General features: G+C 37.1%; 1 protein-coding gene across 1 annotated transcript in view; it reads right to left on the bottom strand.

Moving 5' to 3' along the window:
• Positions 1-26,057, bottom strand: part of FRYL (FRY like transcription coactivator) — a 243,406-nt gene that overhangs the window by 182,391 nt on the left and 34,958 nt on the right. The window contains exons 2-3 of the mRNA XM_007456098.1: positions 24,899-25,075; positions 1,870-2,001 (exon numbers count right to left, since the gene is read on the bottom strand). The gene's annotated coding sequence lies outside the window, so the exon portion shown is untranslated. The remainder of the gene's footprint in view (positions 1-1,869; positions 2,002-24,898; positions 25,076-26,057) is intronic.

Genomic DNA, 26,057 nt, shown 5'->3' with positions numbered 1-26,057 from the left:
CTATTCCCTACACACAGAGAAAACAAACTGGTTAGAACCATAATCCATATCCCTTAATAGCCTAGGAGTTATCACTGTATCTTACAGGGTTTTTGTTTTGTCCCTCTTACCTCATTCATTCTTTTTTTTTTTTTCTTTAATTTATTTGGCTGCATTGGGTCTTAGTTGCAGCATGTGGGATCTTTGTTGCAGCATGCAGGATCTTTCGTTATGGTGCGCAGGCTCTTCTTTGTGGCGCAGGGGCTTCTCTCTAGTTGTGGCGTGAGGGTCCAGTAGTTGCGGCACACGGGCTTAGCTGCCCCACAGCATGTGGGATCTGAGTTCCCCAAATCAGGGGTCGAACCCACATCCCCTGCACTGGAAGGCGGATTCTTAACCACTGGACCACCAGGGAAGTCCCTCGTTCATTCATTGTTTTTTAACTGAAGGATAACTGACTTACAATATTATACTAGTTTCAGGTTTACAACATAGGGATTCGATATTTTTATAATTATGAAAAGATCACCATAAGGCTAGTTACCACCTGTCACCATACAAAGTCGTTACAATATTACTGACTATATTCCCTATGCTGTACGTTACATCTCCATGACTTATTTATTTTATAACTGGAAATGTGTACCTCTTAATCTCCTTCACCTATCTCACCCATATCGCCAACACCCTCCCCTCTGGCAAGCCCCTGTTTGTTCTCTGTATCTGTGAGTCTGTTTCTGTTGTATGTGTGTTCCTTCATTTTGTTTTTGAGATTCCACATATAAATGAAATGACATGGTATTTGTCTTTCCCTGCCTGACTTACTTCACTTAGCATAATACCCTCTAGATCCATGTTGTTCTTTTGTTTGTTTCCTCTTTACTGATACAGTCTCATATTCTTTAAAACAGGTGTCCCCAACCCCAGGGCTGCACAGCAGGAAGTGAGCGGCGGGCGGGCGAGCGTGTAAAGCTTCACCTGCCGCTCCCTATCATTCCCCATCACTCGCATTACCACCTGAACCATCCCCACCCCCCATCTGTGGAAAAACTGTCTTCCACGACACCGGTCCCTGGTGCCAAAACGGTTGGGGACTGCTGCTTTAAAGCTTATATGTGTGGTTTTCCTCAGGTCCCATTGTAGGCCTTCCTTATCTGTGGAGCCCAGGAACACAGTGCTATGCAACACATGCTGATTATGGAGGACAAGTTACCTTCATGTTTGTTCATGATGTACAAGACAACCATGTGTGTCACTGTTAACCTCACTGTTCTAAACCACACTTTCAACTGGAAAAAGGAAGGGCAAGGATTAGGTGTTATAGGAGGGACCACAAGATTTTTCTCAGATTTCCTTCATTCAACAAATATTTGCCGAGCAGCTTCTTTAATGGCCTGTGCCCAATGCAAAGGCATTAAGGATGTGTCTCCATCCTCAAGAAGCTTAACTCTTAAAACTACAAGACTCCCTGTCTCAGTTGGCTAAGGCTTTGTTGAGACTACATTATACTTCACTTTCCTCTGCCCAATGACCTTCTCTCTTTATAGGTTGTTGATCCCTAATAAACATCCCGGAAGCCAAACTCCCTTCCAGCATCAGTTTTTGGAGGACCCACCCTGAGACATACAGCAAGAGGGAAAGCATGGCACTCCAGTATCTGTTACTAGCTGAATCTATGCTGAATCTATGACAGGGAAATACCATAAAGCCTTGTTTGCATGTTGATATTTCTAAGATCTTTGGTTGATTATCACAACCTTGAACGCTTGGTATAAGAGTTACAGGACTGAGAAATTAAAATAAAGGCTAGTTACTCAAAGACAGCATTTAAAAATCGTTTTAGACCTCATGGTCAATATTTAGCCTTTAGAATATTTATTATAATCTTACCGTAGAATTCAAGACAGTAATTTCTTGGTGGTAAGTTGGATCATCTAATCCTGGCTGTGGGACTCTTGAGCAGTTCTTAGAATTAAGCATTTAGGTGTTAATCATCCAAGATTCAAATAAACGGCTTCAGCTCTGAAGAAAAACAAAACATGAGATTGACACATTAGATATGTTTATAAAAAGTACATCTGTGTGTGACTCATATCTACCCTTACTTCTGAATATATTATATTGCAGTGTCACCTGGTGCTACAGTTATCCTCTTTCAATTAATGTTGCATTACACTTTTTTCTAAGATTTTATTATGAAAAATTTCAAACTAATGCAAAATTATTAAGACTAGTATAATGAACCCACCGTTGTTAACTCATAGCAAGTCATGTTGCATTTATATTTTCACACCCCCACCCAACTCCTATCCCACCACTCTGGATCATTCTGAAGCAAATTCCAGGCATTATACCACTTCATCTGTAGATAATTCTGTATGTCTCTCTCTAAGACAAAGATTTGCTTTTTAAACATAAGGCAGTATCATTATAATATCTACAATAAATTCAAAATAATTTCTTTACAACATCAACTACCAATCAGTGCTCAAATTTCCCCAACTTTCTCATAAGTGTTTTTTTAAACAGTTTGTTCTAATCCAGATCTAAACAAAATCCATACAGGCAATTGTTACTGTCTCTCCTAAATCTCTTTTAATCTATAGTTTTTTTCCTTTCTTCTCTTTGCAGTGACAAGCCATGATGCTTTTACTAGGCTATGATTGAATGAATACATTAATACCTTAACTGTTCAATAATACATTAAATCCATTTTCATTTTATTTACTAAATTAATCAGATTTGCAAAATAGTTCATATACCCACTAGGCCTAATATTTATCCCATCTACAGATAGTGTTTAGCATGTATATTTTTCAAAGTCCTATTATAATAACTCTGAGCGGGTCATGGATTATGAACTACTATACCTTATATGTAATAATTTGATGGCTACTAAGAATGAAACCAATGACCATAGGGAGTTACCCTTTTACCACATATAAGGCCTCACATGTAATCATGCACATTCCATGTTTTTATTACCATGAAAGGTCTGTGCATTTTTCAACAGTTAAATAGGACACATTTTTTGGGCCTCCCTGGTGGCGCAGTGGTTGAGAGTCCGCCTGCCGATGCAGGGGACACGGGTTCGTGCCCCGGTCCGGGAAGATCCCACATGCCGCGGAGCGGCTAGGCCCGTGAGCCATGGCCACTGAGCCTGCGAGTCCGGAGCCTGTGCTCCACAACGGGAGAGGCCACAACAGTGAGAGGCCCGCGTACCAAAAAAAAAAAAAAAAAAAAGGACACATTTTAATTTGTCATTGAAACTCTAATCAACCTCATTTTAAACCACATCTGGTTTCCCACTATTTTTTCTGTTTAATGAATTTAATCCCCAACCCAACAGAAAGAACTACTTGCTGAAATATTAGTTTTGTACTTAAAACTTCTTAATCTGAAATTCCTTTAGCCAATTTAGAAAAAACTATAATGATATTTCATTTATTCAGAGGTATAATCAACTAAATCATGACTAAAACCAAATCTTTGAAGCCCCAAAACTGGTAAATATGAACAAAATAGTAATTTAGATGCACCTGTTCATAATCAGGTATCATTCAGACTTATGGAATTTGACTGCCCCACCAAATATTTCTGAATCTATTAACAAGAAGATATCTACAATTCTGCCATAACTTTTTATCCTTTATTTTATATAAGGTTAATGGAATTATTTCTCTCTCAAAGCAAATAAAAGTTTATGTGACAAATAGCATACCATTTCTTGTACATAGTGAGCAGAGTACAGTCATGTGCTGGTGTGTATTTAATGAAATTTAAACTATTTTCCACTTTGTCTTCTAGGACAAATCACAAAACCAAGTACTCCTGGAGGACAAAGCTGTTTTAGGAACACTGCAAAAATTGCATCTAGGATTGATTTGTACTGCCATGTCTACATCTTTCGTTTTGCTTCATTTTTGAATATCCTTCTGCTCAGACACAGCAAGGGCTAATGCCATGCTTCTTATATTTGTTTTCTCTTCTTATAACCACACTGTCAGAGCACTGTCATTTTAAGACTTCCCCACGTTTGCCTAGAATTTTCAATACCTCTCTAGTAGAGATACAGCCTTCCTATTTTCCACTTTCACTTTTGATAAAATAAACAAACTTTTGTCTTTAGTTACCCTGGAAAATATTTGGTTTATACTTCCCTGGCTTTCTTTATAGGTTATAATCATTTTTAGCAGGGATGGGTTTTTGTTTTCATTTTGTTTGGGTGTGGTTTGGGTTGTTTGTTTTTTGGTTTTTTTTTTTCATTTTTTCATATCAACTGCACTTTCACCTTGTCTCCATATATATCATCTAACATGGAACTCATTTTTATTTTTCATTTCACTTGATTAATTTGGAGAATATTTTATCTACAAGAAGAGTAATTTTTATTACCATTTTTATACTACTGCTTTTGAGATGGTCAAGGTCAGAGAGATTAGGTAACTGTGGTCACAGTATACACATGACCAAGCCTGTTGTTTCTTATTTTAAAAGAAAAAAGTCATAGAAACAAGAGTGACTTGAGGAGGTCAGCTGGTGTTTGACAACACTGAAGATAAGACTGTAAATAGTCAAACAGCACAAGCTTTAAAGGACCAAGGCTTTAAACCTTCAGCAAGACTAATGATCTAGAAGCTTCCGTGTGTAATAAATAAAGAGAACAGTGGCCCAGCTCTGGGGCTTGGGAGGATTCTCAGATCAAATGACGTCCTTCAAGGACAACCCTGCTTTGCTTCAGTCTAGAAAGTAAAAGAGAAAGTTGAATGGGTGCTCAGGTAACACATTAACTTCATCTCCTTTCTGAAAAGAATTACAAGAATAATAAAGAACAGAAATGCCACAAATCTAATGTATCCTAATTGTAGTAAGACGTGACATAAAAGTCTCTGATATACATTGATACAGAAAATGATAATCTCAAGCAAATAGAGTAGAAATTAAGAATAAATGAATCTCGGTGATGTTCATTGTAAGTACTCTCAATACTTACAGACTTGGAATACTTCATAATTTGAAAAGGAAAACAGGAAGTTATGGTGCCGAGCACAAGGTAGATTTGAGTTCAACATAATAAAAAGAAAAAATTATTATATAATTCATTTAAAAAAGCTGCTTCATAAAGAAATAGAGTTCCTACTCACTGAGTTTTTAGGCAAAGATTGTTAGAAATGCTATAGAAAGGGTTACACCACTGGGTCAAAAGATTAAGCTAAATTACTTCAGAGATTCCAACTTGAAACTCTAAATTTCACTTCAAAACATATTTTGTACTTATACTTGAATAATGGAATGTGTGGTGACCTAAAGATTCAATCATATTTCAACTAAAGAAAGAAACCACATTGCAAGATATGAAATCTATAAGGGAAAATTCCTGCCCTTCTATTGAAATTATTCTGGGAATACTGGAAGGCCTCTTATAATGATGCAATGATTTTTGAATACATTGGAATTATCATAGCTCCTATCTGTAATAGCAAAGTAAGTGTAGAAAATGTAAAATGCAGTGACTTTTTAAATCTGCTGAAGATAATGGAAAATGTGAAAAATCTATTCACAAAGACTCAAATGCAGGCAGCAAATAATTACTCAAATTATCTTTTCTGTCTGGCTGGCAAAAGTCATTAAGATAAAGAATTTACAGTCATCCCTTTAATTAAGAAAGAAAATTAATGATTTATAAATTAACACTGGTTCCATCACACTTCAATTTTTAGAAATTCACTTTTTCTCTTATTTTAGAAATGTTATAATCTTTACAATTTTTAAAACAAACCTGCATTTTAATCTTTTGTCATTCTTTTAACCTTCTACCAAATTTCAATTTTATGAAGTATGGAAACTTATGATGCTGACTAATGCAATCACAGATTACACTATATCACCTGCTAAAAATGCTGTATAATGGCACTGAGCTAGAATAATTGGGCTTCACTGCAAAAATCTAAATCTCTTGCTGATAAAGCAATGTTCTCTGCAGGTAAATTTTTCAACATTTTGTTGATTTTACATTTTTAGCCACAATAGCAGTTACTGCCATACCACTTGGTTTAATGAAAACAATTAGGAGAATTTTCCATTCTCAAATTTAAGAGGAAGTTTTTCTATAACAATTTCATTCATTGAATCAAATGAAAACAGCCCCAAAGTACATTTTCTAATAGACTGATGAATGAATATGTATTGTTTAGAACAATTTCCTGTTACATTTCTACAGCATTACATTTCTATAGTATTTCTAACCCATTCTACAGCATTTCTGTTGGCACAGGAAAAAAACAGGAATTCGACCACAAAATTATCATACAAATGCCCTACCTACTCATCTAGACTTAAAAAGAAAATTTTCAGACAAATACAGAAACAGCCAAGACATCAACCTCACTGAACCTGGAATTTTCTTTCATCCCTAATTTTTAAAAATCCATTGCTGTAACTATGCCACACATAAATTTACAAAAATCATACCTTTAACAAATATTTATTGAGCAGAACTATGTGCCAAGAGCCAGGGACAGAGGAGTGAACAGAACAGACAAAAGTCCCTAGCCTCACGGAGCTTACCTTCTAGTAGGAGCTTGAATTTTGAATTTGAATTTTTTTGAAGTCATTCTTTTGAGAATCTGAAAAAAGTTTTGGAGGCCTCTCCTTCCAAAAAGCACATATACCTAATTTTGCAGGGTTATGAACCTTTATAATCCAATCATTACTTATGGATTAAAAACCCCTGATAAAAATCCTCCTCAGGCTTATTTTCTATGTCTACCATTTCTAGTTGATAGTTTCATAATTTTACTACTCATAGTATAAAGAAGTAGTAGTCATCCCTCAGTATCCAGAGGGTAATGGTTCCAGGACTCTTTGTGGAAACCAAAATCATCAGATGCTCAAATCCCTTATATAAAAGTGTGTAGTATTTTGCATATAACCCAATCAAATCCTCCCACATGCTTTAAATCCTCTCTAGATTACCTATAATACCTAATACAATGTAAACGCTATGTAAATCGTTGTAAATACAATGTTAATGCTGTGGGAAGCAGCAAATTCAAGTTTTGTCTTTTGGAACTTTCTGGAATTTTTTTTCTAAATATTTTTGATCCAAGGTTAGTTGAATCTGTGGATGTGGAAGACTCAGATACAGAGGACTGACTGTACTTTTTTTTTCCCCATTAAAATACTTAAGGTATTTAAATTTCAATAAAATGTTTTCTATTTATTCCATTTGTCCCTCTCACAAATTTATAGACTGTCAGAGTACCCTGTATCAATCTTAGTTTTTCCAGAAAAAAAATTGATCCTAACCTCTTTGGTAGCTTCATAGGTAAATTTTCTGATTTCATTAATTATTCTCTGGACCTTCTTAAGTTAAAATCCCCCTCCCTCTGCTCAAATCTTCAGCTAAAGTCTCTGTAGAAGTCACCACAGTCCCTGGAAGAAGATATATAAGCTCAAGAGAAACCACAATAAAACCTTATTTAACCCTAACAGAAACCATCAATTACCCCCAAATTTTTGTTCTTGCTTTTCATAAAAAGAGAGTGACTCCCTAGAAAAAGGCTTTCTTATTTAAAAATACAACATCTAAAACACTTTTAGGGTTATTACTGTCTCTAATCAATGTCTTATGCCTTTTATACCTATACGTTTTAAAATTATACATTGGAAATTTCTCTACCTAATTATGCTCCTGAGGTCCTAAAACATCAAACATTAAAGAAAATTCATGAAAATTTGATATGTGTATTTTAGATGTTATATAAAACAATTTACAGTAAAAAGGTTTCAAGGCTAATTCAAATTTTAAGTTAATAAGAACAATGAATAAGTAGCTGTGAAAGGTCACAGAGCAAGTAAATGGCCACAATTTAATCTTCCAAGTTTGTCTTTTCTCTTTTCCTCTGTGTTTATAGTCTCCAGCAAGCTTAGAGAAGCCTCACTTTTGTACGAGCAACTATGAAAGCACAAATTCCCACTGATGTTTAGATGACCTATTTCTCTCAAATTTATAGTGCCAAAACAATTTCTCTAAGTTTAAGGAAGAATGATCATTTGTTACCTGCAGTCTCATAACTTGTATCAAAAGCCTTTAAAAATGTTTATGCTCTTTGACCCAATAATTCCACTTCTAAATGCTTTTTCTAGGAAGATAATCAGAAATGCACATAGAGATTTATTCACAAAGATACCATTGTACCATTATCCCTATTAACAAAATACTGGAGGGGAGGGGCAGAACAAAAACAAAGGACCAGTTGAAAAAAAATCATGGTATATTCACTAGATGAAATGTTATCCATCAATTAAAAATCATATTTTTTAACTAATATGCCATAATATTCACCACATATATTTAAGTAATACGTAGAAAAACAGTATTTACAGTATCTTCCTAATTATTGGAGATAAAACTACATTTAGAAGCAAACAATAAACTTAGAAGGATAGACTCAAATTGTCAAGGTATTCAATCTCTCTATGCCCATTTTCTCATCTGCAAAATAAGGATTATAAAACCTCTCAGGGCTATTATGAGAATTCACTTTTAGATGAAAAGTGCTTAAATAGTGTTTGACACATAGTAAGTACTCAAATGTTTATTATAATTTATTAACTCATATAACATATGCTGATAGACAAAATCTGCAACATTTCTAAAAAAAGAAATGAAGAAATTAAAAATTACTCATAATTCTAATACCAAGAGATAGCCACTATTAATTCATGTAAATATCTGGGTTAATTTCTTCCAGGCTTTTAATATGCATTCAACATTTTATACAATTGGTATGTTTTACCATTTCTACTGGTTACAAAATATTGTAAAATTTTATGAATATACTGTGTGCATTACATCCTTCCACTGGTATTGAACATTAGGTTCAATTCTTCACTCTATAAATAATATTGCAGTGAATATCTTGATTGGCAGTCTTTGTACACACCTTTGATTCTTCCCTCAAGAAAGAGTCTAGAAACAGAATTTCTATCTCAAATGGTATGAAATACACTTCGCCTTACTCCTAGTGACCTGTATAGAATGTAGACACGTACTAAGTATTCAGAACTGCCAATTTCTCCACTTTCTCCATGGATACTTAAAAGCTATTAATTGGCTTTTTCATTGTAACTCTTCTATTGTGTTTTGATACAACTGCTTATCAGGTATTTCTCTTTTCCCATTTATTCTATTTAAAGGAGCTCACTCTTCCTTTATATCACTCTAACATCCCAAACACAATTTGAATGTTCATAACTTCAGTACATTCCTCAAAAAGATTAAGATCCTACTTTGTATGTCTAGAAATAGAAGTCCTTGTCTTTCAGAAATACATCCTGAAATATTTACAGATGATGTATTATGACAGAGGAACTGCATCAAAATAAGTGGGAATTGGGGAATGGGAATGGGTACAGCTAGCAAAGAGTTGATCAAGGTTGAAGCTGAGGAACAGGCACATGAACATTCATTCCACTATCCTCTCTGTTTAAATATTTATCATTAAATATTTAAATATTAAATTTAAATGTTAAATGTAGTATTTCTCTAAAGATATAGTATAAATATCTAGAAGCATGTTTATATTTCTATATAAATATTTAAATATTAAACATAAATTTTAAATATTAAATATCTTTAGTCAGGGGAAATTGTTTTAAAATAAACCTTTAAGAGATAAAATTATTAAAATCTACAGAATTATGGTTAAACTTCTATTATAATAATTCAATGATTATTAAAAAAATAACAAGACCAAGAATATTTAAGCCAAATTCAAAAGTGAAGTAAACAACTACAGTATTTAGAATCGCTCAATTACACTTGCCAGTAATTCCCACAGATTAATGCCTTTTTCCAAACCATGGCTTCAGCATACCATGCTGATTCTCCAAAACAATATTAGTATTTATACTGTGCATTACAAGAATACAATTATGCCTCTGTATGTGCCCACATGAACATTTGATAAGTAGTTTTATTATGTACTAGTATTAAATAATCCAAATTCTCTTGGTGCTTAAATCACATCTTGGTACCAAGTTAGGCACATCATAAACAATTCTTACAGATTAACAGATCCACCAAAGTGTTTATTTGTACCCAGAGGCATGCAAGCAAGACCAATGTAATGAAAACACCACCTTGCTGCACATCTTTATGTACTGGGGGAAAATATCACCTCTGTATATTTCTAACTGGTTAGAAAACACTACCTTGGAGTCAGGTCACGATGACAAGAGAGCATAGCAAAAAGAACAAGTAATCTATTTGGGCTGTTCCCCAGGTTTAAAGTAAGGGTGAAACAGACTAGGGACATGTTATCTAAACTCTTTTCACTGCAGTAAAGAAAAAAATGCATTTTACATAAATGAACATGTAATACATTTTATATAACAACCCAATATATATACACCCATATGATACATTTGAAATAATATATAATACACTGTGATAGTCTCCCACCTATTTTTAAAAAGTGTTATAGTTAGAGCTTCCCTGGTGGTGCAGTGGTTGAGAGTCCGCCTGCCGATGCATGGGACACGGGTTCGTGCCCCGGTATGGGAAGATCCCACATGCCGCGGAGCAGCTGAGCCTGTGAGCCATGGCCGCTGAGCCTGCGCGTCCGGAGCCTGTGCTCCGCAACGGGAGAGGCCACAACAGTGAGAGGGACGCGTACCGCAAAAAAAAAAAAAAAAAAAAGCTACATGGAAAAGAACTTGAATTGTTCCTTGAAAGAAATAAAGGAAATCGAGAATTTGCATTGGCAGAAGAGAAAGAAATAAGAATGGAAATACAGGATACACGGTAGAATTAGCCCGTCTAGAGGTTTTTCATTAAAGAATTAGAGAGGTCCAATATAATTGCACCAGTTAATGTTGAGGAGTCTCCACAAGCCACAGGGAGACGTGCACTTAACACACAGACTGAAGATCCACCCTGAGCTCCCAGAACCTGCACTAAGTGACACTAACACAGACACGACCACCACCAACCAGGAGCTTACAGACAAGCTGGAAGAGAGACACATGGGACAACTCTTTTTAGATGCTTTGAGAGAAGTTACCCAAATATGTTCAAGCTACAACTGGGTACAAGGGAGAAAGTCATCAATTTACGTGGAGGGTGGGACAGGAAAGACACTGCCAATGAAGGGGTGCTCATAGCCTCCGTTGCCAGGAAGTAACTGGAGTTACAATCTACAATGACAGGAATGGCTTTTTGCCTCTCTTTGAGGAGCTGGCTAGCTGTTGATAGAAGAGCCATTTAAGTGACATATTAAGGCTTAATAAACATGACTATTTCACCACAGGCCTCCAAGCCATGACTTCCCATTGTGACAGGCTCCAAAGTTGGGTGCTATCACACACCCTCTGAATTGCCCAGCCATGCCCGGCTTTATCACCCGAAAGGTTATCCTGGGATTGCTTCCTCCCTGTGTTTATGAAAAAAAGTACTGTGTCGGATGAGGTTTACACCGATTGACAAATTCGTCTCATTCTAGATATTTATAAAGGATAATAAGCAATTTATTCGGATCAACATCCTCTGTACGGAAAGTAACACATTTCAAAGTTAGTAACAAAACAACATTCCAAATCAGTTTGGTCACTATGGATGACCATATAGAACATGCCACAAAGCTTAATCTTTCACATTCCAGTACATCCAGTAACTCTAAAAGGACTTGCACACAGAAGTCAAAAAGCTCCACCCCACCAATAGGCTTTATTCTTCACAGTGGTTAAGTCAGTCTAAAAAAATTACAAATATGGGAGGGTAGAATTCAGAATTGGTTCACTGCACCCTAAGAAATGGTGCCCTAGAAATCCAAATTAATTAAGTGACCAATAATAATAAAAATAACCACCACTAATTACTGAGGGCCTACTATGTGTGAAAAACTAGGTTAGATGCTTTACATACGTTACTTCATTTTAACCCAAACAAACCCATAATTTCTGTAAATGTTCAACTTTGCAGCTTTGGAAACTGACAAGACTAGTAAATAAACCGAGAAATACTGCACATCTGGATTCTTTTATATTTTAAAAGAATAAGCTATTATACAGAGTTATAGGAGATTAAGTTCTCAAATTAAAATGCAATTATGATTTCAATGTTTTTATATTGATTCTGAACCTCAGAACAAAAGCAAGAGAACTTTCAAAAAAGGATAATTAACACATAATTTATCTTAAATATTTCATGAAGAAAGAATAAATTTGCCGTATCAAAAGTAAAAACTAGGAGGAAAGGGAGAAATCATATTATGGCTAACAAATCATAGAGATGCTTATTTAAAACTAAATTCAATCATCTTCTGCTAACGTCTCACTATTAATTTAAAAGTCCAGGAACAATTTTTTTTTTTTTTTGTGGTACGCGGGCCTCTCACTGTTGTGGCCTCTCCCATTGCGGAGCACAGGCTCCGGACGCGCAGGCTCAGCGGCCATGGCTCACAGGCCCAGCCGCTCTGCGGCATGTGGGATCTTCCCGGACCGGGGCACGAACCCGTGTCCCCTGCATCGGCAGGCGGACTCTCAACCACTGCGCCACCAGGGAAGCCCCAGGAACAATTTTATAAAGGAAAGTGATATTTCTCTGTCTCAGCCAGAATTCTTAAAATAATCTTTAATCTAAAATATGTTTCCGGGCTGTCCTGGTGGTCCAGTGGTTAAGACTCCACATTTCTAGTGCAGTGTGTACGGGTTCAATCCCTGGTCGGGGAACTAAGGCGGCCAAAAAATTAAAAATTAAAATAAAAAATATAAAATATATGTGTCCCTAAGATGGATGCTCACAGGTACAAAATTCTGTGTCAGCAATTTCTACATTACAGGGAAAACCTGACCAAGCATGCAAGTTGCTGTGCCTGTGGTTTAACTGCAACTTCCCTCCACTTAAATCATCCTTTTTCTCCTGGGTCCCTGCATGCCTCTCTTCCTTTATTGCTGCTCTATGTTGAGAAAATTTTTGGTCCCTGGCTCAATTCAGTGGATTCAGGGTCATTGGAATTATGCTTTTTGAATGTTGACTCTGGACCAACTTCCCAAAAAACTTTAGCATTTCTAGAAACATAACACAAGGTACAGTATAATAAATGAAAATATAATTCTACTACCTTTACTAGCCCAACTTGATAGATATATCAAGCTATGTAGTGAAGGACATAAACACTGAATAGACATAAACCTTAAGGAGTTGGCAGTGTGGTGTGACTCATCCAGCTCTACGGCCACCCCCCTAAACTGTCCTAGAAGGAGACTGTTCTAGAAAGTTCCAGTATGGTACAAATGGAGTTATTATAAAACAACAAAAGCTTACCTTTTAATATATCAGGCTTCTGAATTAATGTTGTGATTATATTTGAAGCTGTAATATTCATGCAGGATTTAAAATGGAGAGTGCAAAGTGAGGAACTGAGTCATTTCTCCCACCTCATCAGGTTTTTTTTCACCCTCACTTACTTAGTTACATAAATCCTACGTTGAATGCAATATTTCACTTACAACAATTTTATCTTTCAAGCCTTTCATAAACCTGTCAAACCATGAGCTGCTTGAACCGTTTTTTGTTTTACAGATACTTAGTTTTAAAAATAAAACCCTTCATCACTCTAAACTTGAAGGTCACAGTACCAAATGATAATTTGATTCTTACCTATAAGCACCTGCCCTAGTTAATATTTCACAGTGATTTTTAAAAATTCATATTCCAGAAACTAAGACTTTAATGTCCTAATTTAATCTGAAGCAAAAGCTCATTTAAAATTTCTATTAAGATATTTTTACCTTAAAATAATACAACCAAAATACTTCTCATTAGTTAACACTGCTGAAACACCCAAAATTTGAAATGTGACTTTAGGAAATTTAATGTAAAAATAGCTTTAAAAGGTTTAGCTTCTACTGCATTTCCAATGACAAAATCAAATCCCATTTAGTATGGAGGCAAAATGATTATATAATCTCCCAACCCTTTTATTGCATCAATAGGTATTAGAAATCAAAAACAGTCATTTAATTCAAGAGGTGATCCAAAGAGACTTAAAAGTTAGATTAATATCTGAAAACTACATGTAAGACAAATCTGTATAAACCCCATTTCCCTTATAAGTTCAGAGAAATGACCTCATATGAGAAGGCAACACAATGTATGTAGCACAGTTACGCAATACAAAGCTATATTAACTTAGACAAAGTGACTTAACCTCATTTATAGGAAGAAAAGGAGAGAGGCAAGAAGGGAGGGAATAAGAGAGGAAGAGAAGAAAACCTGTTAGAATTTTAAAAGATGGAACACATAAAATCATTTTGCAAGTGTGTAGGTAGTAATGATAGGACCCTTCTCTTCACAAACGAAACATACTGGCTGGCCCTGATATACAAACAAAACCACATATGAGAATCAAGTATATTAAACTTAGTCAACATGCAGACCACTACTTTTAACCTAGCGAGGTACCCGGTCAGAAGTTGTCTAAGTGGACAACTAGTCAGCAGGATACCTCAGGTAAAAGCAGAGGTACATTTAGATATGCTATAGAGTCATGGTTTTATTGACCCCTCCCCACCAGCATGGAAATTGAGTATTAATCCTCTATATACCCCCAGTAAGTCAGAAGAACTCTCTGATATTGCCATATAAACATATTTTTGCCAAACTAGTATAGAGAGTTTAAGTATTATCTGATATCCACTGAACTGTAAAGACTGTTTCAAAAGGCAAGTCAGATTTTACTATTTCTAAATGAGGTCACTCCCTGAAGGTTCAATACAAGATATTTATAAACTTGTACTTGAGACTTACCTCTTTTTTAAGAGATTTCAGTGAGGGATCTAAGCACATGGAATGATCCCTAATCTCCTACAATTCAACACATATCTACTGAATTCTTGTCTGTTAAGAAAATGAAATATACACAATTCTTTGCACTCCAAATAAATACAGGAGTGCGTCTAATACAACACAGGCTGTGATGAATCTTAGAACTGACATATCGGGCTTCCCTGGTGGCGCAGTGCTTGAGAGTCCGCCTGCCGATGCAGGAGACGCGGGTTCGTGCCCCGTTTCGGGAAGATCCCACATGCCGCGGAGCGGCTGGGCCCGTGAGCCATGGCCACTGAGCCTGCGCGTCCGGAGCCTGTGCTCCGCAAATGGGAGAGGCCACAACAGTGAGAGGCCCGCATAACGCAAGAAAAAAAAAAAAAAAAAAAAAAAAAAAAAAGAACTGACATATCAACAAATGTTAAAAGTCAACCTGACTGAGGAGATTTAAGGATTAGGGGAACAGTTAGGATCTGAATGGAGACTTTAGGGGAAAGAAAAAAAAAGAGAAGGGGAAATAGGGTTCAAGAGGCAGAGATGTCATGACAGAAGATGAAGATGAGTTTAAAAAAAGAGGTAGAGGGCTTCCCTGGTGGCGCAGTGGTTGGGAGTCCACCTGCCGATGCAGGGGACACGGGTTCGTGCCCCGGTCCAGGAAGATCCCACATGCTGCGGAGCGGCTGGGCCCGTGAGCCATGGCCACTGAGCCTGCGCGTCCCGAGCCTGTGCTCCACAATGGGAGAGGCCACAACGGTGAGAGGCCCGCATACCGAAAAAAAAAAAAAGGTAAAATAATATCAGTCTTGGCTGCCTAAAGAAAAGTAGTCTCAGAGGAGCAGACCTTGAAGAAAATGAGAAAGGCTTCAATTTCAGGTGGGCTTTCATTTTTCTGCAATGAGGGAATGTGTTAAGGTTCAGAGACTACAGAGAAACAAAACCAATAGGATAATATAGATACGTAAGAGGATATTTATTATGGGAATTGGCTGCCACAATTACAGAGGCTGAGAAGTCCTACGATCTGCCACCTGCAAGCTGGAGACCCGGGAAAGCCAGGGATAAAATTCAGTCTGAGTCTGAAGGCCTGAGACACAGAGGAGCTGATGGTGTAACTCTCAGTCTGAAGCCAAAGGGGTTTGGGGTCCGGGGGTGAGGGTGATATGCTGCCAGTGTAAGTCCCAGAGTCCAACAGCCCAAGAACCAGGAACTCAAATGTCTGAGGACAGGAGAAGATGGAAGCCACAGCTCAAGGAGACAGAACAAATTCACCCTTCCTCTTATGGTTCTACTTGCGTCCCCAATGATTGGATGACACCCACCCACACTGGTGAGGGAGGATTTTCTTTAGTCTACTGATTCAAATGCTAATCTCTTCTGGAAGCACACTCACAGACACACCCAGAAATAATGTTTTACCAGCTCTCTGGGCATCCTTCAGCCCAGTCAAGTGGACACATAATATTAGCAGTCAAAGGGAGCCACCAAGAGTTTTCGAGAAAGAAAGTGATATGAACAGACCTGGGATTTCTAAAAGTTTGCTTCTGAACCAGATTGGCTGGCGAGACAGAGACTAAAACAGCGTGCGACCAATCTGTAAAAACCCATCAGAGTAGTCAGGAGGTGACTTTCTGAACGAGGGCAGTGGATATAAAAATATGGGAAGAAAGAACAAAGCACCAGAGTAGAACTGAAAGAATGTCACTAAGAGAATGAATGCGACACTTCCACTTTTCACGGTTACCACCACAGCCTCCTCACCAACCTCTACACACACATCCCCTCCACCCCTAGAGCCAGAGTGGTCGTTTTACAAAGTAAATCAGATCACATCTCATGGCCCTCTACCCCTTCTCCCTACATGCCAGCCAAACTGGTCTGATCATTTCCTAGAAGTTCAACTTCTTTTCTGCTTCAGGATCCTTCCACATGCTGTTTCCTATATCTGGAACCCCCATTTTTTTCACCAGGTGAACCCTAACAAACCTTCAAATCTCAGTTTAAATGTCACTTTCTCTAAAAGCCTACCCCCCCAACCTCTCCAATCTAATCACATGTCCCAGCCCATAAATTCTCTCTTGAAATACTTACCACCCATTGAGACATGGGTTTGTGTGTATATTTGTTTACTACCTATTCCCCCATCAGACTGTTCCCTGAGAGCTAGGATTGTGACTATTTGTTACCTAGTGCCTAGTCCAGTACCTGGCACTTGGTAGGTGCTCAACAAATACTTGCTGAATTAATAATAAATAAACCATAAAAGATCACTCCAAGTTCCCAAGTAGGAAAATGGTAACGCCATACCTGACAAAGGGAACACAGGGATATCAGGTTTGTGGATAAAGTTGAATCCTATCTGGGACATGTTGAGTTTGAAGAAATGGTGGGATAGGTTTGAGCTGCAGAAGTGGAGTCATCAAATACTGAATAATGATTTAGCCAGAAGAAAAAATGTAACACTAATGGAAAAGGATGAGAAGCAAAACAAAGCAAACTAGAAGCAGATTAGAGACTACCTCTATTTAACTGGCAGGAAGAAGAAAGCAAATGGACAAAATGTTGATATTCCTAATATGTAATGAGCTTATAAAATAGAAAACACCAACAAACCTAGAGAAAAAGAGCTAAAGAAATGGACAGTGAAAAAAAAAAGAAATGCAAATGCCTCTTAACCATATAAAAAGATACTCAGCCTAATATGTCCAATATAAACATGGTATGTTATGTCTAAAAATATCCATAGTTGATTTAAATGGTTCTGAAATGTCTATGAATAAAACTTTAAAGTTAAAAAAAGATATTCAATCTCACTCATAATGAGAGATGAAAATTAACACTACAATGAGGACAAAAAACCCAAAATTCTAACAATATATTCTGTTGATAAGGTGATATATACACAAAGAGGCACTCTCGTACATTACTGATGGGAACACAAAGAGATATAATTCTTATCAGGATAAATCTGGCAATATCTATAAAACTGTGTACTCATTTACCCTTTGACCCTGCAATTCCACATCTAGGAATCTGTCCCAAATGTTCAATGGCAAAAATATAAACACATATATATGAATTACAAAGTTATCCATTGCAGTACTATTTACAAAAAATTAGAAACAATCCAACTGCTGATCATTTGGGAACTGGTTAAATAGCTCTGTTTCTTCATTCATGCAATGAGATATTATGTAGCTATAAAAAGGAATATAGTAATTTACTACTAAGGAGTGATCTCCAGAATATGTTAAGTGAAAAAAGAAGGCATATAATATTTTATCACTTGTCTAAGGAGGAATATGAATACATAGCCTACTTATATTAAACTTGGTTTTAGAATATAATTACTCAGAAAGAGAAAGAAAACGGTAGAGAAAACACAGATAGAAGTTAGACTCCTTTAAATAAACCTTGATTTGTGGATTTGACTTTGGAAACATGAAACTATTATACATGATTATAAAACAAAATTACATTTTAGAACAGTCATTAAATATCAAAAATAAGTTAACTTAGGGACTTCTCTCGTGGCACAGTGGTTAAGAATCTGCCTGCCAATGCAGGGGACACGGGTTTGAGCCCTGGTCCGGGAAGATCCCACATGCCGTGGAGCAACCAAAATGTGTGCCACAACTACTGAGCCCGCGCTCTAGAGCCTGTGAGCCACAACTATTGAGCCCGCGTGCCACAGCTACTGAAGCCCACATGCCTAGAGCCCGTGCTCCGCAACAAGAGAAGCCACTGCAATGAGAAGCCCGCGCACCGCAACGAAGAGTAGCTCCCACTCGCCACAACTAGAGAAAGCCTGCGCACAACAACGAAGACCCAACGTAACCAAAAATAAATAAATAAAATATAAATAAATTTATTTTAAAAAATTAAATAAGTTAACTTAAATGTATACCCTGTTGGTGGCAGAACTATACAGAACAATTATTAAGACTGGCTTAAACAGTGTGGTGGCAGCCTCTAGGAGGGACCCAATGATCCCCACATCCTGGTATCACACTGTTATATAACTATCTCCTCTTTAGTATAAACTGGATTTGGAGACTTGCTTCTAAGAAAAGAATGCAGTAGAACACCAATATTCATAGAAGTGTTATTCACAATAGCCAAAAGGAGGAAACAAATGTCCATCAATGGATGAATGGGTAAACAAAATGTGGTATATACATGCAATGCAATATTATTCAGCCTCAAAAAGGAAGGAAATTTTGACACATGCTGTCATGTGGATGAACTTTGAAGACATTATGCTGAGTGAAAAGAGCATGTCACAAAAGGACAAATACTGTATGATTCTACTCATGAAGTACCTAGAGTAGTCTAACTCATAAAAACAGAAAGTAGAATAGTGGTTACCAGGGGATGTGGAAGGGAAGACTGGGGAGTTAGTGTTTAATGGGTAGAGTTTCAGTTTGGAAAAAGTTCTGGAGATGGATGGTGGTGATGATGGCACAACAATGTCAATGTACTCAATGCCAAGGTACTTAATGCAATGTACTTAACTATACACTTTAAAATGATTAAAATTGTCATTTTATGTTATGTATATTTTACCACAATAACTTAAAAAATAAATAAAAGAATGCAGCATACGTGTTGGGCTGTCACTCTAAGAACGGGTTACTAAAAAGGCCATGGGTTCCATCTTGGATACCCTTTCCTCCCTTGCTCCAAGCTAACAACCAGTGCCATGTTGTTAGCTGCCCCATGGAGAGGCCTGAGGGACTGGTCTCCAGCCAATGGCCAGAAAGGACCTGAGACCTACCAATGATCACATAAGTGCATTTGAAAGCACCCCAAAAGGCTCCTTTGCGGCTCCTCCAACTGAGCCCTGGGATATACACAGCCCTAGCTAACACTTTGATTGCAGCTTTATGAGAGACCTTGAGCTAGAGGCACTCAGTTAAGCTGCACCCCACAGAAACTGACCCACAGCAACTGTGAGATAATAACGTTTGCTGCGTTAAGACACTAAGTTTTGGGGTGATTTGTTACACAGCAACAGATAATGTTTCATACAACAACATGGATTGAGAAAAGAAGGCAGAGACAAAATGCTGGTACTGCTATTCTGAGACTGTTGTGTGTATTATGGGGGTACTATAAATAAGTAATTATGAAATATTCTAATTGTATTATTCTTAGCATCACTGAGAACTAGAATTTTCAGTTGAAAGATACAGATGTAAAATAAAAAGATTAACTAAAAATCTTATAGTATTGAAACTGAATTGGAAGTATCAGTATGAATTCATGAGGTACTCTATCATAAAAAAAAATTTTTCCCCTAGTTCTGACTACCAAAAAGGCCTAGAAACAATGGTCAACCCACTAGGAATGAGAATCCCTAGAGCTCAAACTGTGGGCTTGAAATTCCATTCCCCAATGAAGGAATCGGGGCTCCTTGGAGAAACTACTGACACCACGTGTGGGGAGGAAATGTACATGATGAGCCTGGAACTCCTTGTTATACCAGATAATCAAGAAGCTATCAAAAACTACTAGAGTCATGACTCAGTAAGCAAATTTAAAAGGCTCCCACTGGCCAAAGATTAAATAATTTGAGCATCAATAAGGGTAATTACCATAATGAATTTTTTAAAAATCCAATATGTTTAAATCTAAGAGTCTATAATGAATCTGGAGGAGAAGGGGAGACCCTAATTAGTCACTGTTGGAAAAAGCTAATATACCCAATTCATTATTTTGAAATTCATAAGCCAAGGGAAACTGTCAAGCTTTTGTCTAACATTTCCTATACAAACTGTACTACCATGTAACAAACAGTACACATGGAATAGCTTCTCTTTATAGAACATTTCACCTAATAAGTGAAAAGTAAAGTTACAATATTAAAATTTTCCAAACCCTAATGATTTAATAGGCCTCAAGCAGGGAGCCCATCACCTGTTTTTGTAAATAAAGTTTTACTGGAACACAGCCATGCCCATTCATTTACATTTTGTCTATGGCGGCTTTCTCATTACAACAGCAGAGTTTAGTAGTTGCAGCAGAGGAGACCAGACGGCTCACAAGGCCTAAAATATACACTATCTGCCTCCTTACAGAGAAAGTTTGCCAACCCCTAATCTACAGCATGGAGGCAAAATGGCAACCTAATCAGCAGAAGAAGAGAGACAACTAGGCATTGTGTGCACCAGAGAGACACTTGCCCAAAGACAAAGACTTGCCAAAAGAATCTGAACTTGAGTCTGAGCAAGTCTCTGGATCCAACGACCAATTAACAGGAAGTAGAAAGGTCAGATGTGTATGCTTAATCACTTCACAGGAGTGTAATCAGAAACATCCACATCTACAAGACAAAGACAACAAATAAATTTTAGAAACAATAAGGGAGGGGAGGTTGAAACTTTAAGAGAAAAATCAACCAACTGCAATGGAGGAAGGGCTTATCTAAACCCTGATCCAATCAAGTCAACTGCTTTTAAAGTATGTGAGGGGAATTCCCTGGGGATCCAATGGTTAGGACTCCATGCCTCCACTGCAGGGGGCATGGGTTCCATCCCTGGTCAGGGAACGAAGATCCTGCATGCCATGTGGCATGGCAAGCAAATAAATAAGTAAATACAATGTGTGAGAGAATTAGAATTAACATTGATTGGATATTTGATTATATTGGAATTGTTGTTTTTTGAAGATTAATAATGGTATCATGGTTATATTTTTTTAAAGGGTCTTATACATAAGGATATGTACTGAAATACAAATAAATTTTATGATATCTAGGATTTTCTTTAAAATAGTACAGGAATGGGAGGGAAGTCAGTGAGAGATTGAAAATTTGGCCATGACATGATAATTACTGAACCTGAGTCATGAGTACAAGGGGATTCATTACACTAGTCTGTTTACTTTTATATGTCTTAAATTTCCCATAATAAAAATTATAATAAGGTACATAATTTCTTCTTTAGACACAGAAAAATTCTGAAGTGAAAAGAAGAACAGGTCAGGAAGTATGCTAGACAGCCCCAAAAAGACACCTTGACTGTGACAAGGTGTGGGGTCTTCTGAAGGAAGGGTAAGAAGCCAACCTTGAAAAGAACCAGTTTAGAGATCAAGTAAATGACTGCCTAGTAGATCCAAACTTACTTATGTGACCTTTTCCAACTGCATCAAGCAGCTGGAACTAGGAAATATATACATGGCAAATTAACTTAGGTTTGAGATTTGGACAGCTTCCTCACAAAGTTAAAAAGGCAACAGAACATAAGATGCTGCTGCAAATATGATCATGGGGTTTGGGTGAGTAGAAAGCAAATGAAGCTAGGAGATAGCTAACTTAACTACAAAGACAAAATGCCAAGAAACTACAAGTCATAATAAAGACAAAGAAGAGATTCAAAAAGTGTGGCACGATAGAGGGTTATCATCATGAGAGGAGACTCCAAGACCACAGAAATTTAACTAAGTGATGATGTGATCTAAGGCAAGAAGTGACGGGGTGTAAAACCTGGGGACTCCAGTCTTGGTGAACTAATAATGCTGGTTTACTAGTAGGTTTCAGCTACCTGCCAAAAAATCGTACCCTTCTCCCAAGCTCATTTTAGAAGGTATCTATTTTTTTTTTTTTTTTTTTTCCTTGCGTTATGCGGGCCTCTCACTGTTGTGGCCTCTCCCATTTGCGGAGCACAGGCTCCGGACGCGCAGGCTCAGTGGCCATGGCTCACGGGCCCAGCCGCTCCGCGGCATGTGGGATCTTCCCGAAACGGGGCACGAACCCGCGTCTCCTGCATCAGCAGGCGGACTCTCAAGCACTGCGCCACCAGGGAAGCCCAGGTATCTATTTTTTTAAAGGGTCCCAGGATTAGAATCACTGGTGTAAGATGTAGTGATCCTGGAAAATACTAAGATGAAAACAATGGATGCTAGACAGGTCAAGGAAACATGATGAGAGCCACTAATAGATATGAGAAACAGAAAGTGAACAAATGAAGAGTCAAATGAAGGAAAATTCCAGAGGTCAAGAGAAGAGAAGGATAAGAATGTGGAGAAAAAAAAAAAAAAAAGATATGAACTTCAAAAGAAAATGACTGAGGGATTTCCCTGGTAGCACAGTGGTTAAGACTCTGCCTGCCAATACGGGGGACACGGGTTCAAGCCCTGGTCCGGGAAGATCCCACATGCCGTGGAGCAACTAATCCTGTGCGCCACAACGATTGAGCCTGCCTTCTAGAGCCCATGAGCCACAACTACTGAGCCCATGTGCCACAAATACTGAAGCCCATGCGCCTAGAGCCCGTGCTCCACAACGAGAGAAGCCACTGCAATGAGAAGCCTGCACACTGCGACGAGGAGTAACTCCCACTCGCTGCAACTAGAGAAAGCCTGGGCACAGCAACGAAGACCCAGTGCAGCCAAAAATAAATAAATAAATAATTTAAAAATTTATTTCTTAAAAAAAAGAAAATGATTGATAGTGGGGACCTTATTCTAACCCCACAATTCAAAGAAAGTAGTCTAAAAATATCTCTATTGGAAAGGCTAGAGAAGAAAAGGTATCCTCAAAAAAACAAACATCTATCAATTTGTTCATAACAAAGTGTTAGGTGTATGAAAGCAGCAAAAAACCTTATAAACCATTTAGTTAATTCACTCATTTCAGAGATGAGAAAACCAAGGGCTACTAAGACTAATAACTTACACTCAAGAACACTGTGCAATTAATGGTTAGAGTTAGAGCTAAAACGTACCCCATTCTTCACTCAACCTCCCTGTCTTGCATCCTCACCTAATGCCATGGTTTCTGTTTGATGACTTACCTCTTCACAATGCCAAATATCATTGTGTATTTTTATTCATAAACAGCAGGCATTTGGTAACTATTTGTTGACTGACACTCAAAATAAGTGTTCAATATTTTACAATAATTTTATTTTAAAGGTTTCCCACTTCAGCAACTTGTTCTGCTCAATTTTACTCCTCTGCACCACCCCCCCAAAAAAAATGTGTTTTGAGTAAATCTCAGAGATGTTCAAAAAACATATTGGCTAACTAGCACTTATGCTTCCAAAAATTCTTAGAATATGAAAAGGGACACACAGTGCCATGCCATAAAAAGAACAGCTGGCATTACACACCTCTCTCATCAACTCCATAAATGTGCACATAATTTACAATTGCTAGGAAGAGGATGTTCTTGACCCAATGGACTCAATATACCTAAGTAGGTAGGAAAAGAGAACAACAGGAAAAACTACCTCAGCCTTATAATACGAGAATATACAGACCTAAAGTTGGAATCTGTGGCTCTGGCAAAATGAAAACAGAACCAATAACAAATCATAAAATACTAACATTTACAACTCACTTAACGTGCAATTTCTAGCTCAGCAGTGAAATTACTCTATTTCCACAGCTTTATTTCTTAAATCCAAAATTTTATCATTCCATAAAACAGTTTTCTTCCCAAATCAAACTACTTTTAGTGAGCCCAGTTCTATAAGTTCACTTGTTGTAATAACCACTAAAAGTGGTAATCACCTACAGCAGTAAATATATACATAAATTTAAGTCATTATTTAAAAAACACTTGGAGTTAAAATCTCTAATTATGATATATAAACTATAATCTTGTGACATCAATAACTGCCACTTGTAAATGAAATTATTTGTAAAATATCAATATATAATACAGAGCATGTAAAGTACATATACATAAAGGTGTTTACATATTTTTATTTTTATTCCTAGCAACTGTAAATTATGTGCACATTTATGGAGTTGATAAGAGAGGTATGTAATGCCAGCTCTTCTTTTTATAGCATGGCACTGTGTGTCCCTTTACATATTCTAAGATTTTTTGGAAGCATAGGTGCTAGTTAGCCAGTATGTTTTTTGAACATCTCTGAGATTTACTCAAAACACATTTTTTTTGTAGGGGGGTGCAGAGGAGTAAAATTGAGAAGAACAAGCTGCTGAAGTGGGAAACCTTTAGAATACAATACTTTTATTCCATACCAAAAGAGAATGCAGCATAAAAAGGGGGAAGGCAATCCAAACAAAAATTGTTTTACAAATTTCTATTATTCTTTTTTAAAAGTACATATCACTTACCACTTAAAAAGGGTTGTTGAGGCACAGAGTTTGTAGAAAAGACACCAAATTTGGAAAAGATCCATCTAGAAGCTTTTTTCAATCTGGAGCTTGTACTTTATAGGCACGCAAGTGGGCACACTGGTGCAAAGCAGTAGTGATTCACCATGTACAAAGCAGAATGTGGAATGTTAAAGGCTGAAAGACAAAAAAAGAGAGAGAAAAGAAATATGGTTGGTTGTTAGTAACAGCCATATTTGAAACAAAAGCTGTAACATTTTAACAGTTTTTGTATAACACACATCATTACTGCAGTTAGTTTTTATTACTTGAGAATTTGGCCAAGAAGAACTTACTTATAAAAAAATGTCAACTGTATAGTGAAAGCATCTATCCGGAGAGAAAAAATAAGAAAATGAGAATTTGTCTTTTGTTTTTGTTTTTTTTTTGGCCTCGAAAAATGGCTTATGGGATCTTATTTCCCCAACCAGGGATCGAACCCTGGCCACGGTAGGGTAGTGAAAGCACCAAGTCTTAACCACTGAACCGCCAAGGAATTCCCAGAATTTGTCTTGAAAGGTTCTAATTTAAAATTTTTTCACCACCTATAATATCTTTCTCAAGTATATTACAAATTTCCTCACCATCTAAACATAATTACCTGTTTCTTGATGACACAAGGGTCATCATCATGAGTTCTTCTATAGTACTTGAGGATACATATATTATGGGATTTGAGGTAATGACCCTAGGACGATCGTTTTTCAAAAGGTACACCAAGGAACCCCAAGAAATGAGCACTCTCCATTGCTGGGGGAAGTGTCAATATCTACAAAACCAAGAATGCATTTATTTTTTGACCCAACAACTCTCCTTCTGGGACATTCTCCTACAGATATAATTACACATTCACAAAATAAAGTGTGCAGCAAGATTATTGTGGGATTATTTGTAAAAGTGAAACACACTGAAAACAACTTAAGAGGACTGGTAAAATCACCTAGGATACATCCATTAGAAGGAATACGGTGCAGCTGTAAAAATAAATAAGGAAGCATTCTGTGTACTTCTATACAAACATCACCAGAATATGTTAAATAAGCAAGGTACAGAAAAGCAAGGTATATGTATATATACTTTGTTATATTCTGTGTTTTTAAAAAGGGGAGGGAAAGGGGGA

The sequence above is a fragment of the Lipotes vexillifer genome, unplaced genomic scaffold (genome assembly GCF_000442215.2).
Source record: "Lipotes vexillifer unplaced genomic scaffold, Lipotes_vexillifer_v1.1 scaffold42, whole genome shotgun sequence".
Taxonomy (NCBI): Eukaryota; Metazoa; Chordata; class Mammalia; order Artiodactyla; family Lipotidae; genus Lipotes; species Lipotes vexillifer.
This window is presented reverse-complemented; position numbering and strand designations above follow the sequence as displayed.